Consider the following 11587-nt stretch of genomic DNA (forward strand, 5'->3'; position numbering starts at 1 on the left):
ACAGCCTGTGGTCTACAGGTAATCTAAGTTAACAGCCTGTGGTCTACAGGTAGTTAACAGCCTGTGGTCTACAGGTAGTTAACTTAACCGTGGTCTACAGGTAATTAACTTAACCGTGGTCTACAGGTAGTTAACTTAACCGTGGTCTACAGGTAATTAACTTAACCGTGGTCTACCAGCCTGTGGTCTACAGGTAGTTAACAGCCTAGTTAACAGCCTGTGGTCTACAGGTAGTTAACAGCCTGTGGTCTACAGGTAGTTAACTTAACCGTGGTCTACAGGTAGTTAACTTAAGCCTGTGGTCTACAGGTAATTAACTTAACCGTGGTCTACAGGTAGTTAACAACCTGTGGTCTACAGGTAGTTAACAGCCTGTGGTCTACAGGTAGTTAACAGCCTGTGGTCTACAGGTAGTTAACAGCCTGTGGTCTACAGGTAATTAACTTAACCATGGTCTACAGGTAGTTAACAGCCTGTGGTCTACAGGTAATTAACTTAACCATGGTCTACAGGTAGTTAACAGCCTGTGGTCTACAGGTAATTAACTTAACCATGGTCTACAGGTAATTAACTTAACCATGGTCTACAGGTAGTTAACAGCCTGTGGTCTACAGGTAATTAACTTAACCGTGGTCTACAGGTAATTAACTTAACCGTGGTCTACAGGTAGTTAACTTTAACCCTGTGGTCTACAGGTAGTTAACAGCCTGTGGTCTACAGGTAATTAACTTAACCGTGGTCTACAGGTAGTTAACAGCCTGTGGTCTACAGGTAATTAACTGGTCTACAGGTAGTTAACAGCCTGTGGTCTACAGGTAGTTAACAGCCTGTGGTCTACAGGTAGTTAACAGCCTGTGGTCTACAGGTAGTTAACGTAACCGTGGTCTACAGGTAATTAACTTAACCGTGGTCTACAGGTAGTTAACAGCCTGTGGTCTACAGGTAATTAACTTAACTGTGGTCTACAGGTAGTTAACTTTAACCGTGGTCTACAGGTAGTTAACAGCCTGTGGTCTACAGGTAATTAACAGTTAACTTAACCATGGTGGTCTACAGGTAGTTAACTTAACCATGGTCTACAGGTAGTTAACTTAACCATGGTCTACAGGTAATTAACTTAACCATGGTCTACAGGTAGTTAACTTAACCTGTGGTCTACAGGTAGTTAACAACCGTGGTCTACAGGTAATTAACTTAACCGTGGTCTACAGGTAATTAACTTAACCATGGTCTACAGGTAGTTAAGCCTAACCATGGTCTACAGGTAATTAACTTAACCGTGGTCTACAGGTAGTTAACTTAACCGTGGTCTACAGGTAATTAACTTAACCGTGGTCTACAGGTAGTTAACAGCCTGTGGTCTACAGGTAATTAACTTAACCGTGGTCTACAGGTAGTTAACAGCCTGTGGTCTACAGGTAGTTAACTTAACCGTGGTCTACAGGTAATTAACTTAACCGTGGTCTACAGGTAGTTAACAACCTGTGGTCTACAGGTAATTAACTTAACCGTGGTCTACAGGTAGTTAACAGCCTGTGGTCTACAGGTAGTTAACAGCCTGTGGTCTACAGGTAATTAACAGCCTGTGGTCTACAGGTAGTTAACTTAACCGTGGTCTACAGGTAATTAACTTAACTGTGGTCTACAGGTAGTTAACAGCCTGTGGTCTACAGGTAGTTAACAGCCTGTGGTCTACAGGTAGTTAACAGCCTGTGGTCTACAGGTAGTTAACTTAACCGTGGTCTACAGGTAGTTAACTTAACCGTGGTCTACAGGTAATTAACTTAACCGTGGTCTACAGGTAGTTAACAGCCTGTGGTCTACAGGTAATTAACTTAACCGTGGTCTACAGGTAGTTAACAGCCTGTGGTCTACAGGTAATTAACAGCCTGTGGTCTACAGGTAGTAACAGCCTGTGGTCTACAGGTAGTTAACTTAACCGTGGTCTACAGGTAGTTAACAGCCTGTGGTCTACAGGTAATTAACTTAACCGTGGTCTACAGGTAATTAACTTAACCGTGGTCTACAGGTAGTTAACAGCCTGTGGTCTACAGGTAATTAACAGCCTGTGGTCTACAGGTAGTTAACAGCCTGTGGTCTACAGGTAATTAACTTAACCATGGTCTACAGGTAGTTAACAGCCTGTGGTCTACAGGTAATTAACTTAACCGTGGTCTACAGGTAGTTAACAGCCTGTGGTCTACAGGTAATTAACTTAACCATGGTCTACAGGTAATTAACTTAACTGTGGTCTACAGGTAGTTAACAGCCTGTGGTCTACAGGTAATTAACTTAACCGTGGTCTACAGGCAATTAACTTAACCGTGGTCTACAGGTAGTTAACTTAACCGTGGTCTACAGGTAGTTAACAGCCTGTGGTCTACAGGTAATTAACTTAACCGTGGTCTACAGGTAGTTAACAGCCTGTGGTCTACAGGTAATTAACTTAACCGTGGTCTACAGGTAGTTAACAGCCTGTGGTCTACAGGTAATTAACAGCCTGTGGTCTACAGTTAGTTAACAGCCTGTGGTCTACAGGTAGTTAACTTAACCGTGGTCTACAGGTAATTAACTTAACTGTGGTCTACAGGTAGTTAACAGCCTGTGGTCTACAGGTAATTAACAACTGTGGTCTACAGGTAGTTAACTTAACCGGTCTACAGGTAGTTAACAGCCTGTGGTCTACAGGTAGTTAACTTAACCGTGGTCTACAGGTAATTCACTTAACCGTGGTCTACAGGTAGTTAACAGCCTGTGGTCTACAGGTAATTAACTTAACCGTGGTCTACAGGTAGTTAACAGCCTGTGGTCTACAGGTAGTTAACAGCCTGTGGTCTACAGGTAGTTAACAGCCTGTGGTCTACAGGTAATTAACTTAACCATGGTCTACAGGTAGTTAACAGCCTGTGGTCTATAGGTAATTAACTTAACCATGGTCTACAGGTAGTTAACAGCCTGTGGTCTACAGGTAATTAACTTAACCATGGTCTACAGGTAGTTAACAGCCTGTGGTCTACAGGTAATTATTTTAACCATGGTCTACAGGTAATTAACTTAACTGTGGTCTACAGGTAGTTAACAGAATGTGGTCTACAGGTAATTAACTTAACCGTGGTCTACAGGCAATTAACTTAACCGTGGTCTACAGGTAGTTAACTTAACCGTGGTCTACAGGTAGTTAACAGCCTGTGGTCTACAGGTAATTAACTTAACCGTGGTCTACAGGTAGTTAACAGCCTGTGGTCTACAGGTAATTAACTTAACCGTGGTCTACAGGTAGTTAACAGCCTGTGGTCTACAGGTAGTTAACAGCCTGTGGTCTACAGGTAATTAACTTAACCGTGGTCTACAGTTAGTTAACAGCCTGTGGTCTACAGGTAATTAACAGCCTGTGGTCTACAGGTAGTTAACAGCCTGTGGTCTACAGGTAGTTATCTTAACTGTGGTCTACAGGTAATTAACTTAACTGTGGTCTACAGGTAGTTAACTTAACCATGGTCTACAGGTAGTTAACTTAACCATGGTCTACAGGTAGTTAACTTAACCATGGTCTACAGGTAGTTAACTTAACCATGGTCTACAGGTAGTTAACTTAACCATGGTCTACAGGTAGTTAACTTAACCATGGTCTACAGGTAGTTAACTTAACCATGGTCTACAGGTAGTTAACTTAACCATGGTCTACAGGTAGTTAACTACCTGTAGACCACGTTAGTTAACAGCCTGTGGTCTACAGGTAATTAACTTAACCGTGGTCTACAGGTAGTTAACAGCCTGTGGTCTACAGGTAATTAACTTAACCGTGGTCTACAGGTAGTTAACAGCCTGTGGTCTACAGGTAATTAACAGCCTGTGGTCTACAGGTAGTTAACAGCCTGTGGTCTACAGGTAGTTAACAGCCTGTGGTCTACAGGTAGTTAACAGCCTGTGGTCTACAGGTAGTTAACAGCCTGTGGTCTACAGGTAGTTAACTTAACCGTGGTCTACAGGTAATTAACTTAACTGTGGTCTACAGGTAGTTAACTTAACCGTGGTCTACAGGTAGTTAACAGCCTGTGGTCTACAGGTAGTTAACTTAACCATGGTCTACAGGTAGTTAACAGCCTGTGGTCTACAGGTAGTTAACTTAACCATGGTCTACAGGTAGTTAACTTAACCATGGTCTACAGGTAGTTAACTTAACCATGGTCTACAGGTAGGTAACTTAACCATGGTCTACAGGTAATTAACTTAACCGTGGCAATCTACAGGTAATTAACTTAACCGTGGTCTACAGGTAATTAACTTAACCATGGTCTACAGGTAGTTAACAGCCTGTGGTCTACAGGTAGTTAACTTAACCGTGGTCTACAGGTAATTAACTTAACCGTGGTCTACAGGTAGTTAACAGCCTGTGGTCTACAGGTAATTAACTTAACCGTGGTCTACAGGTAGTTAACAGCTTGTGGTCTACAGGTAGTTAACTTAACCGTGGTCTACAGGTAATGAACTTAACCGTGGTCTACAGGTAGTTAACTTAACCGTGGTCTACAGGTAATTAACTTAACCGTGGTCTACAGGTAGTTAACAGCCTGTGGTCTACAGGTAGTTAACAGCCTGTGGTCTACAGGTAGTTAACAGCCTGTGGTCTACAGGTAGTTAACTTAACCGTGGTCTACAGGTAATTAACTTAACTGTGGTCTACAGGTAGTTAACAGCCTGTGGTCTACAGGTAGTTAACAGCCTGTGGTCTACAGGTAGTTAACAGCCTGTGGTCTACAGGTAGTTAACTTAACCGTGGTCTACAGGTAGTTAACTTAACCGTGGTCTACAGGTAGTTAACTTAACCGTGGTCTACAGGTAATTAACTTAACCGTGGTCTACAGGTAGTTAACAGCCTGTGGTCTACAGGTAATTAACTTAACCGTGGTCTACAGGTAGTTAACAGCCTGTGGTCTACAGGTAGTTAACAGCCTGTGGTCTACAGGTAGTTAACTTAACCGTGGTCTACAGGTAGTTAACAGCCTGTGGTCTACAGGTAATTAACTTAACCGTGGTCTACAGGTAATTAACTTAAACGTGGTCTACAGGTAGTTAACAGCCTGTGGTCTACAGGTAATTAACAGCCTGTGGTCTACAGGTAGTTAACAGCCTGTGGTCTACAGGTAATTAACTTAACCATGGTCTACAGGTAGTTAACAGCCTGTGGTCTACAGGTAATTAACTTAACCGTGGTCTACAGGTAGTTAACAGCCTGTGGTCTACAGGTAATTAACTTAACCATGGTCTACAGGTAATTAACTTAACTGTGGTCTACAGGTAGTTAACAGCCTGTGGTCTACAGGTAATTAACTTAACCGTGGTCTACAGGCAATTAACTTAACCGTGGTCTACAGGTAGTTAACTTAACCGTGGTCTACAGGTAGTTAACAGCCTGTGGTCTACAGGTAATTAACTTAACCGTGGTCTACAGGTAGTTAACAGCCTGTGGTCTACAGGTAATTAACTTAACCGTGGTCTACAGGTAGTTAACAGCCTGTGGTCTACAGGTAATTAACAGCCTGTGGTCTACAGTTAGTTAACAGCCTGTGGTCTACAGGTAGTTAACTTAACCGTGGTCTACAGGTAATTAACTTAACTGTGGTCTACAGGTAGTTAACAGCCTGTGGTCTACAGGTAATTAACTTAACTGTGGTCTACAGGTAGTTAACTTAACCGTGGTCTACAGGTAGTTAACAGCCTGTGGTCTACAGGTAGTTAACTTAACCATGGTCTACAGGTAGTTAACTTAACCATGGTCTACAGGTAGTTAACTTAACCATGGTCTACAGGTAATTAACTTAACCGTGGTCTACAGGCAATTAACTTAACCGTGGTCTACAGGCAATTAACTTAACCGTAGTCTACAGGTAATTAACTTAACCGTGGTCTACAGGTAATTAACTTAACCATGGTCTACAGGTAGTTAACAGCCTGTGGTCTACAGGTAATTAACTTAACCGTGGTCTACAGGTAGTTAACTTAACCGTGGTCTACAGGTAATTAACTTAACCGTGGTCTACAGGTAGTTAACAGCCTGTGGTCTACAGGTAATTAACTTAACCGTGGTCTACAGGTAGTTAACAGCTTGTGGTCTACAGGTAGTTAACTTAACCGTGGTCTACAGGTAATGAACTTAACCGTGGTCTACAGGTAGTTAACTTAACCGTGGTCTACAGGTAATTAACTTAACCGTGGTCTACAGGTAGTTAACAGCCTGTGGTCTACAGGTAGTTAACAGCCTGTGGTCTACAGGTAGTTAACAGCCTGTGGTCTACAGGTAGTTAACTTAACCGTGGTCTACAGGTAATTAACTTAACTGTGGTCTACAGGTAGTTAACAGCCTGTGGTCTACAGGTAGTTAACAGCCTGTGGTCTACAGGTAGTTAACAGCCTGTGGTCTACAGGTAGTTAACAACCTGTGGTCTACAGGTAGTTAACTTAACCGTGGTCTACAGGTAATTAACTTAACCGTGGTCTACAGGTAGTTAACAGCCTGTGGTCTACAGGTAATTAACTTAACCGTGGTCTACAGGTAGTTAACAGCCTGTGGTCTACAGGTAATTAACAGCCTGTGGTCTACAGGTAGTTAACAGCCTGTGGTCTACAGGTAGTTAACTTAACCGTGGTCTACAGGTAGTTAACAGCCTGTGGTCTACAGGTAATTAACTTAACCGTGGTCTACAGGTAATTAACTTAACCCTGTGGTCTACAGGTAATTAACAGCCTGTGGTCTACAGGTAGTTAACAGCCTGTGGTCTACAGGTAATTAACTTAACCATGGTCTACAGGTAGTTAACAGCCTGTGGTCTACAGGTAATTAACTTAACCGTGGTCTACAGGTAGTTAACAGCCTGTGGTCTACAGGTAATTAACTTAACCATGGGTCTACAGGTAATTAACAACCTGTGGTCTACAGGTAGTTAACAGCCTGTGGTCTACAGGTAATTAACTTAACCGTGGTCTACAGGTAGTTAACTTAACCGTGGTCTACAGGTAGTTAACAGCCTGTGGTCTACAGGTAATTAACTTAACCGTGGTCTACAGGTAGTTAACAGCCTGTGGTCTACAGGTAATTAACTTAACCGTGGTCTACAGGTAGTTAACAGCCTGTGGTCTACAGGTAATTAACAGCCTGTGGTCTACAGGTAGTTAACAGCCTGTGGTCTACAGGTAGTTAACTTAACCGTGGTCTACAGGTAATTAACTTAACTGTGGTCTACAGGTAGTTAACAGCCTGTGGTCTACAGGTAATTAACTTAACCTACAGGTAGTTAACTTAACCGTGGTCTACAGGTAGTTAACAGCCTGTGGTCTACAGGTAGTTAACTTAACCATGGTCTACAGGTAGTTAACTTAACCATGGTCTACAGGTAGTTAACAGCCTGTGGTCTACAGGTAATTAACTTAACCGTGGTCTACAGGCAATTAACTTAACCTGTGGTCTACAGGTAATTAACTTAACCGTGGTCTACAGGTAGTTAACAGCCTGTGGTCTACAGGTAATTAACTTAACCATGGTCTACAGGTAGTTAACAGCCTGTGGTCTACAGGTAATTAACTTAACCGTGGTCTACAGGTAGTTAACAGCCTGTGGTCTACAGGTAGTTAACAGCCTGTGGTCTACAGGTAATTAACAGCCTGTGGTCTACAGGTAGTTAACAGCCTGTGGTCTACAGGTAGTTAACAGCCTGTGGTCTACAGGTAGTTAACAGCCTGTGGTCTACAGGTAGTTAACTTAACTGTGGTCTACAGGTAATTAACTTAACTGTGGTCTACAGGTAGTTAACAGCCTGTGGTCTACAGGTTAGTTAACCGTGGTCCACAGGTAGTTAACAGCCTGTGGTCTACAGGTAGTTAACTTAACCGTGGTCTACAGGTAATTCACTCAACCGTGGTCTACAGGTAGTTAACAGCCTGTGGTCTACAGGTAATTAACTTAACCATGGTCTACAGGTAGTTAACAGCCTGTGGTCTACAGGTAATTAACAGCCTGTGGTCTACAGGTAGTTAACAGCCTGTGGTCTACAGGTAATTAACTTAACCATGGTCTACAGGTAGTTAACAGCCTGTTGTCTACAGGTAGTTAACAGCCTGTGGTCTACAGGTAATTAACTTAATCGTGGTCTACAGGCAATTAACTTAACCGTGGTCTACAGGTAGTTAACTTAACCGTGGTCTACAGGTAGTTAACAGCCTGTGGTCTACAGGTAATTAACTTAACCGTGGTCTACAGGTAGTTAACAGCCTGTGGTCTACAGGTAATTAACTTAACCGTGGTCTACAGGTAGTTAACAGCCTGTGGTCTACAGGTAGTTAACAGCCTGTGGTCTACAGGTAATTAACTTAACCGTGGTCTACAGTTAGTTAACAGCCTGTGGTCTACAGGTAATTAACAGCCTGTGGTCTACAGGTAGTTAACAGCCTGTGGTCTACAGGTAATTAACTTAACTGTGGTCTACAGGTAGTTAACTTAACCATGGTCTACAGGTAGTTAACTTAACCATGGTCTACAGGTAGTTAACTTAACCATGGTCTACAGGTAGTTAACTTAACCATGGTCTACAGGTAGTTAACTTAACCATTGTCTACAGGTAGTTAACTTAACTGTGGTCTACAGGTAATTCACTTAACCGTGGTCTACAGGTAGTTAACAGCCTGTGGTCTACAGGTAGTTAACAGCCTGTGGTCTACAGGTAGTTAACAGCCTGTGGTCTACAGGTAGTTAACTTAACCGTGGTCTACAGGTAATTAACTTAACTGTGGTCTACAGGTAGTTAACAGCCTGTGGTCTACAGGTAGTTAACAGCCTGTGGTCTTCAGGTAGTTAACAGCCTGTGGTCTACAGGTAGTTAACTTAACCGTGGTCTACAGGTAATTCACTTAACCGTGGTCTACAGGTAGTTAACAGCCTGTGGTCTACAGGTAATTAACTTAACCGTGGTCTACAGGTAGTTAACAGCCTGTGGTCTACAGGTAGTTAACAGCCTGTGGTCTACAGGTAGTTAACAGCCTGTGGTCTACAGGTAGTTAACTTAACCGCAGGTAGTTAACAGCCTGTGGTCTACAGGTAGTTAACAGCCTGTGGTCTACAGGTAGTTAACAGCCTGTGGTCTACAGGTAGTTAACTTAACCGTGGTCTACAGGTAATTAACTTAACTGTGGTCTACAGGTAGTTAACAGCCTGTGGTCTACAGGTAGTTAACAGCCTGTGGTCTTCAGGTAGTTAACAGCCTGTGGTCTACAGGTAGTTAACTTAACCGTGGTCTACAGGTAATTCACTTAACCGTGGTCTACAGGTAGTTAACAGCCTGTGGTCTACAGGTAATTAACTTAACCGTGGTCTACAGGTAGTTAACAGCCTGTGGTCTACAGGTAGTTAACAGCCTGTGGTCTACAGGTAGTTAACAGCCTGTGGTCTACAGGTAATTAACTTAACCATGGTCTACAGGTAGTTAACAGCCTGTGGTCTATAGGTAATTAACTTAACCATGGTCTACAGGTAGTTAACAGCCTGTGGTCTACAGGTAATTAACTTAACCATGGTCTACAGGTAGTTAACAGCCTGTGGTCTACAGGTAATTATTTTAACCATGGTCTACAGGTAATTAACTTAACTGTGGTCTACAGGTAGTTAACAGCCTGTGGTCTACAGGTAATTAACTTAACCGTGGTCTACAGGCAATTAACTTAACCGTGGTCTACAGGTAGTTAACTTAACCGTGGTCTACAGGTAGTTAACAGCCTGTGGTCTACAGGTAATTAACTTAACCGTGGTCTACAGGTAGTTAACAGCCTGTGGTCTACAGGTAATTAACTTAACCGTGGTCTACAGGTAGTTAACAGCCTGTTGTCTACAGGTAGTTAACAGCCTGTGGTCTACAGGTAATTAACTTAATCGTGGTCTACAGGCAATTAACAACCGTGGTCTACAGGTAGTTAACAGCCTGTGGTCTACAGGTAGTTAACAGCCTGTGGTCTACAGGTAATTAACTTAACCGTGGTCTACAGGTAGTTAACAGCCTGTGGTCTACAGGTAATTAACTTAACCGTGGTCTACAGGTAGTTAACAGCCTGTGGTCTACAGGTAGTTAACAGCCTGTGGTCTACAGGTAATTAACTTAACCGTGGTCTACAGGTAGTTAACAGCCTGTGGTCTACAGGTAATTAACAGCCTGTGGTCTACAGGTAGTTAACTAACCATGGTCTACAGGTAGTTAACTTAACCATGGTCTACAGGTAATTAACTTAACCTGTGGTCTACAGGTAGTTAACTTAACCATGGTCTACAGGTAGTTAACTTAACCATGGTCTACAGGTAGTTAACTTAACCATGGTCTACAGGTAGTTAACTGGTAAGAAAACACATGGTCTACAGGTAGTTAACTTATATTGTCTACAGGTAGTTAACAAACCCCGTGGTCTTTTCTACAGGTAATTAGCCTAAACTGTGGTCTACAGGTAGTTAACAGCCTGTGGTCTACAGGTAGTTAACAGCCTGTGGTCTACAGGTAGGTAGTTAACAGCCTGTGGTCTACAGGTAGTTAACTTAACCAGTCTACAGGTAATTAACTTAACTGTGGTCTACAGGTAGTTAACAGCCTGTGGTCTCAGGTAGTTAACAGCCTGTGGTCTTCAGGTAGTTAACAGCCTGTGGTCTACAGGTAGTTAACTTAACTAAGAGTCTCCTGTGGTCTACAGGTAATTAACATGCTTAACCCTGTGGTCTACAGGTAGTTAACAGCCTGTGGTCTACAGGTAACCAACAGCCTGTGGTCTACAGGTAGTTAACAGCCTGTGGTCTACAGGTAATTAACAGCCTGTGGTCTACAGGTAGTTAACAGCCTGTGGTCTACAGGTAGTTAACTGGTCTTCTGTTCTACAGGTAGTTAACAGCCTGTGGTCTACAGGTAGTTAACAGCCTGTGGTCTACAGGTAGTTAGCCTGTGGTCTATCAGTGTTAACTGTGTCTAACCTGGTCTACAGGTAGTTAACTTAACATCAGGTAACTGTGGTCTACAGGTAGTTAACAGCCTGTGGTCTACAGGTAATTAACAGCCTGTCTACAGGTCTTTAGTTAACAGCTCAGCTACAGGTAAGAACTTAACCTGTGGTCTACAGGTTAACTTAACCTTGGTCTACTTTAACAGCCTGTGGTCTACAGGTAGTTAACTGCCTGCTGGTCTACAGGTGTTTTTTGTCCCTTAACCCTGTGGTCTACAGTGGTCTACAGGTAAAACAACCTGTGGTCTAATGATTAACAGCCTGTGGTCTACAGGTAGTTAACTGGTCTACAGGTAGTTAACTTCCTGCTGGTATTATCTACAGGTAATTAACTAACACATGGTCTACAGGTAGTTAACAGCCTGTCTCACACAAACTCATATTGTAATTAAAACCATGGTCTACAGGTAGTTAACTTTAAACAGTACTTTAGCGCCATCTGGTCTATTCAGGTAGCTAACATTAACCTATGACTTCACTACAATAGTTAACTTATTGGAAGGTAAAATAACCAATGATGTTTACTGGTATGCCGATTAACTGTTTGCTCAAACTGTGGTCTACA

This window comes from Oncorhynchus tshawytscha, linkage group LG16 (assembly GCF_018296145.1).
Source record: "Oncorhynchus tshawytscha isolate Ot180627B linkage group LG16, Otsh_v2.0, whole genome shotgun sequence".
NCBI lineage: Eukaryota > Metazoa > Chordata > Actinopteri > Salmoniformes > Salmonidae > Oncorhynchus > Oncorhynchus tshawytscha.